Below are 6,000 nucleotides of genomic sequence, written 5' to 3' on the forward strand. Positions count from 1 at the left end.
TTGAAGCGGTGTTTTTAAAAAACTGCCACTTCAATTTAGGGAGAATTAAACTCCCGTGTCATCTACGAATGCCCTTGGCTGCTAAATACTGCAAATCTGCTAAACACTACAAATACAGAGGTAAATTTTGTTATACACACACACCCACATAAGAATAAAAACTGCACATTCTGAAAAACTGTTGATGGTTGCATGCTCATTTTATTGTTTTCTAGAATATCCTCTAGGAATCTAGGGATTTCAAACTCCTAAGCAAATGAATAGACATCATTACCAAAAATTGAAAAAATAGTTTTCTGGTTTTGTTGTTGGTCTGAATATGTGTCCACACTTTAGAATTCAAAGATCACTATAACCCTATTGCCTAATTCTCATGTTGAGAAACCAAGACTCACTCCCGATATAGCTTACCATGTATTTATTTATATTTGGAATAGAACATCATTATGAAAAAAGGCTGAAAGAGCTAGGATTATTTAGCCTGGAGAAGGGAAGGTGCGGGGAAGGGGGGTAGGATTAGATAACAGTCTTATAATGCCAAAAGGGTGATTATACAAAGAATGGAGATCATTTTTTCTGTGTGGCTGTAGGGGCAGGAGTAGAAGCAATAGCCTCAAGATACATCAGGGGAAATTAGCTTGCAAATTAGGAAACCATGAGGGTGGTCAGGCATTAGAACAGGCTGCCTATGGAAGTTCTGGAATCTCCATACTTGGAAACTTTCAAAAGCAGATTAGGAAGACACTTGTCTGGGATGATTTAGTCAAGGATGATCCTACCTGTTGGACTAGATGACCTTGTGAGGTCCCTTCCAGCCCTCCTTTCCTATGATCCAATGAGCATATTATTTGTCCTCTAAGCACCTAAGAAAAGTATAAGCAAGTATCTAACATTATTGGGAAATGAGTTACTCTCCTCATGCATATGTAAAACCTTGCATATTGGGAATTAGAAATATGGGCAAATATTGAACTAAAGGGGCTGCTATAATAGCTCTTTATTATAATCAAATCAATTAGTGTTAAAATGATGAGCCAGTAAAAAGGAATAAAATTCCTGTGCACCAAATGATAAATTTTAGTACATGACAATGTAAAATAGAACATTTTATTCTTTAAATTATGCATGAAACTATTGAGCTTAAAAAGTTATTTCATCTCAATCAAATTTTGCTTCTGCTTTTGATTTTTATGCACTCATTATTGTTCTTGCCCTGTTAAAGAAACGTTAATTATCTTTTACCTAGATGTAGTTATGTCTTTTGCCATTAGGTGTAGCTATTGGTATATTCTTGTTATAATTTAGTACTACTCGTTTTGTTATGCATATAAAACTTCTGAGAACTAAACAACTGTAGGTGATTACAGCTAAAAATATTGGAAAGCACACGCATGTCAGGTACTAAGGAGAAATATAAAACTAGTCTTGAGAACCAAGGGCATAGCACTTTCCTCTATGCTCAACGGGAACAAACAGGCATTTTGTGTGCAAACTTTGGCCATGAAGTATGTAAGGAACATGGTGGACCTACATTTCATAATCCTGTCGGTGGTGATTGTTGCCAACTGGCATATGTGAAACAGCACCTCTGAAGTCTGTATTTCTTTATCATTTTTCATGTGATAACAGCCAGGCTGGGACTCCACTTTTTTAAAGCATTCACAGATATAATCCCTGCACATTGTTTTAACAGTTCTCAAGATAGCTTACAATCTAAGGCCCTAATGTAGTCAGGACTTTAAGATGATGTTTAACTTCTCATACAACAAGAAGTCTAGTTAAAACACATACAGGGATGCTGGTAGGACTGGGGGGGAGGCTAAAGATTAAGTTCTACAAGGTGAATAAAAAAAAAAGGTGTATAGTGATGCCAACAAAAACACAGGAATCCCTTAGAATAGACTAGGTGTACATGTGATTCGTAATTAATATCTGTAGCCGGAATTGCAGACTTTATTGCAAGGAGCCTCACCACCAGTCACAGCTGAGTCTGGTGTGAGGCACTGCTGGAGGGTGATTTATTCCCCTTAGCAATATGATTCATTGCCAAAGCCTGCAGACCAATATACAAAGCAGCACCTAATACTTCCTGCTTTTTATGCCTGAAAATGTGCTTGATTTCCTACTTGTCTAACACTGAGCCTAATTTTGGCTTGCTTTCTGGCTTTTACACTTTAGTTTCTGATTCATCCTGGGTTGCTTATTCTTGAGCTTTGGCTTTAACTGCTGGTCCAGATTGCCTGTACCCTGGTTGTTTCAGCTCTTGGGTCATGCACTGTAAGGTATGGTGAACTGGAAATTTCTTCCTGTTATAATAAGTTATCATTGGCAGTGCAGAGACCCAGGTTTGATTCATTATTTATTTCTGTACATTTTTATTTTTCACTTGCTCTCAGTATTTTACAAAATATATCAATAAACACAACTGTCTAAACAGATGCTGACCCAATTAAGTTGCCATGTGCACAATGTTCATTAGCTCTCCCTTGCCCCCCATGTTTGGCTCATCTGTCTCCAGAGTACCAGAATAAGACTTGCAGAAGGGAACTTCTTGTTGCAGGCACTTAGGTTGGCCTGCACCTGCAGAAGGTATTCTGAGCTGATTAGTTTCCTCCTTGTTGAAGGCAGTACTTGTGCTCCCTAAGTCTTGCTCGGTGGAAGAAGGTTATTTTCATGGGGTTAGATGGACTGTTTCTCTTGTTGCAGTTTACGGCATTTTGAGTGAGCCTTGCCACTGACTGGGCACATCTACACAAGGTGCTACATTGCCATATCAATGCGCAACAGCAACGTAGCATTAGTGGGCACAGACCATGATTCTGCAGCTACGTCGCAGTAGAAACATGTTCCTTGCTATAGTACATTGCTAAGGCAATGTAGCAGCTAAAAGTAACCGTGTGCCGCCAGCACAACACGGTATGGGCTATTACTGCACTGTCGTTTAGGACTACCTTTTGGCGCAATAACAACAGCAGCGTATACACATGTATAGATGCGTCCACCTTTGATTATGTAACTTTTGCCTCAGCTGGAAACCATGGTGATCCTTGGCTGTGTGGTAGGAGGTTTTAGCTGTTGAAGCTGAATACTGTAGCTTTATTACATGATTTAGTACTTGCCCTTACACTTGTATAGGGCATTTCACCAGTCAATTTCAAAGTATTTTAAGAAGAAAGTTGCTCTCACTGCCAACATTTGACAGATGGGGTGCCCAAGGCACAGAGGTAAAATGATCTATCTGAGGTTCACCACAAGCCAGAGAGACAATTGGGACAGAACGTAGGCTTTCCAAGTCCCAGTCCTGTTGTTCTGCCTCTGAGCTACACTGTAATTACAAACTGAACTGGCTTGCTTTACTGAGTACATTAAGTACCCACCCTGCACACACTGCAGATCACTGCAGATTTTGCCTTGATTGGCTTAACAAAGTTTTAAGTTCATTTGTTTTGTAAAACTAGCTTTGCTGCTAGCCTTTGCTAGCCACCTTTCTGTTTTGCTAGTTAAATGTAGACTGTTTTATACTGACATTTGGCTAGGATGGAATTTTGTCCTGCATTAATATTGCCTTATTTCTGTATAATCCTACCATGCTCTATTTTAGCTATGTCAGTATTTACATGCGGGCAATAAATGCCTTATAGTGCGCACTTCTACATGAGGTGCTATGGCGCAGAAGCAAGGAGCTACTGCACAGTTGCTAGTTGCTACTGTGCAGTAGTGATAAAAAAAACTGTGCAGGGATGGTACTGAATATTAATGCTGGTTACTGTGCAGTCAGTACTTGGTTAAGCAAGTATTTAATGACTGCACAATAACAATTGTGCACTCCGCGGCTCATGTAGACACGGCCAGTGATACCCAGTAGTAGATTTAGAGTAATGTGCTGCACATGCCCAAATTCATAATAGTTAATTCATAATAGTTTTTTAGTATATAAAACCTTTTTCCTTGCAACAGCTAGTAGGAATAATATTCCTTTATCAAGAAGCACATTACTTTAAGTTGTTTTGAGGGCCAAAAGCATCAGTTCTCTTGAACTACAGGATATTTGTTTGGTAGTGTTGGAGTGATGTTATAGCTATGATGGTCCAAGAAATATGCAAGAGGCAAGGATTTTTGTTGATCATACCTCTTATTGTATCAACTGCATGGTTGGGATAGATTTAAACAAGCTTTCAAACGTGATACATTCTTCTTCAGATAATTTCTTCAGGATCTTTTTTTTCTTAACCTGCCAACTTAAAAAAAGGTTGACATTTTAAAAGAAAAATTCCCCTTTGGTCTGAGACCAAAAGGAGTACTCTTGAGAGAACAAATGAATTGGGGTGGGAGTTATTAAATGGAAATGCTTTCTCAGCTATACTGTGGTGTTTCTTCAAATACTGACACTTACTGCTGGGGCCATTGATATGTAGATCAAGTGCTCCCATCTTGTGACCTAATTGCAAGTCTGTTGGTATTTGGTATCTGTCTTAAAGCCCTGGCTCCTGGAAAGAAACACATTTGTGTTTTAAATCCACTTTTTTAAAGCAAGAGATTTTTCTATAAAGCATCTTTTTAGTTTTCATGGTTATGGTGAACAAACTGAAAATGGGACCGGAGTGTATGCTACAGATGAAAAAATTGGAAGGCAAATAACTAGGGTGTGTAAACTTCATTTTTGGGGATCTGGCTGTAGATGTTTGTGGTCAGAAACATTTCTCCTTTACCTTCCCTGCTATAAGAAGAAGTGGGGATAGAGGGGGATGAGAGTTTTTTGTTCTGCTGACTCGAAAAGATTTCATCCATACTCTTTTTATAGCTCTAGCTAGAAACCACAAAGATTAACTGAAATAGGCAAAACATGGTCTGTATAAAGTGCATCCTTCAAAAGCCCTACAGATGTAAACTGGAAAGTTGGGTTGATGCCATACTGAAAACAAACTCCCTGGGAGGGAGCTATATTCTTTGTCACTTGGGGCATGGCTACACTGCTTGTACGAAGCCTGGGGAGTACCACTGAGAAACATGCCCTGCTAGGGGCAGGTAGATGGGGAATGCAGTGGTGCAATTGCATCCCCCTTTGATTCAAATTTTAAAACCAACTGTCTGGGAGAGGCAGCTGTATTTCTATTCAGGCAGTGCTGAAAGAGTCAGTTGACTTCATGATCATGACTTCATGGTCTCTTTTTATGACCAGGTTACAAAACACCTGGATGCAAGAGTAGGGGTTGACGTCGTTTACTTGGACTTCAGGAAGGCCTTCGACACGGTATCCCACCTCATACTGGTGAACAAGTTAAGAGACTGTGACTTGGATGACTACACAGTCCGGTGGGTGGCGAATTGGCTGGAGGGTCATACCCAGAGAGTCGTGGTAGATGGGTCGGTATCGACCTGGAAGGGTGTGGGCAGTGGGGTCCCGCAGGGCTCGGTCCTTGGACTGATACTCTTCAATGTCTTCATCAGCGACTTGGACGAGGGAGTGAAGTGTACTCTGTCCAAGTTTGTGGATGACACAAAACTGTGGGGGGAAGTGGACACACCGGAGGGCAGGGAACAACTACAAGCAGACCTGGACAGGTTGGACATATGGGTGGAAAACAACAGAATGCAGTTCAACAAGGAGAAATGCAAAGTGCTGCACCTAGGGAGGAGAAATGTCCAGCATACCTACTGCCTAGGAAATGACCTGCTTGGAGGCACGGAAGAAGAAAGGGATCTTGGAGTCCTAGTGGACTCCAAGATGAACATGAGTCGTCAGTGTGACTAAGCCAACAGAAAAGCCAATGGCACTTTATCATGCATCAGCAGATGCATGAGAAACACAACCAAGGAGGTGATACTTCCCCTCTATCGGGTGCTGGTCAGACCACAGTTGGAATACTGTGTGCAATTTTAGGTGCCACACTTCAAGAGGGATGTGGATAACCAGGAGAGGGTCCAGAGAAGGGCCACACGTATGGTTAAGGGCTTGCAGGCCAAGCCCTATGAGGAGAGAGTAGAGAACCTGGACCTTTT

This window comes from Alligator sinensis, unplaced genomic scaffold (genome assembly GCF_000455745.1).
Source record: "Alligator sinensis unplaced genomic scaffold, ASM45574v1 scaffold395_1, whole genome shotgun sequence".
Lineage (NCBI taxonomy): Eukaryota > Metazoa > Chordata > Crocodylia > Alligatoridae > Alligator > Alligator sinensis.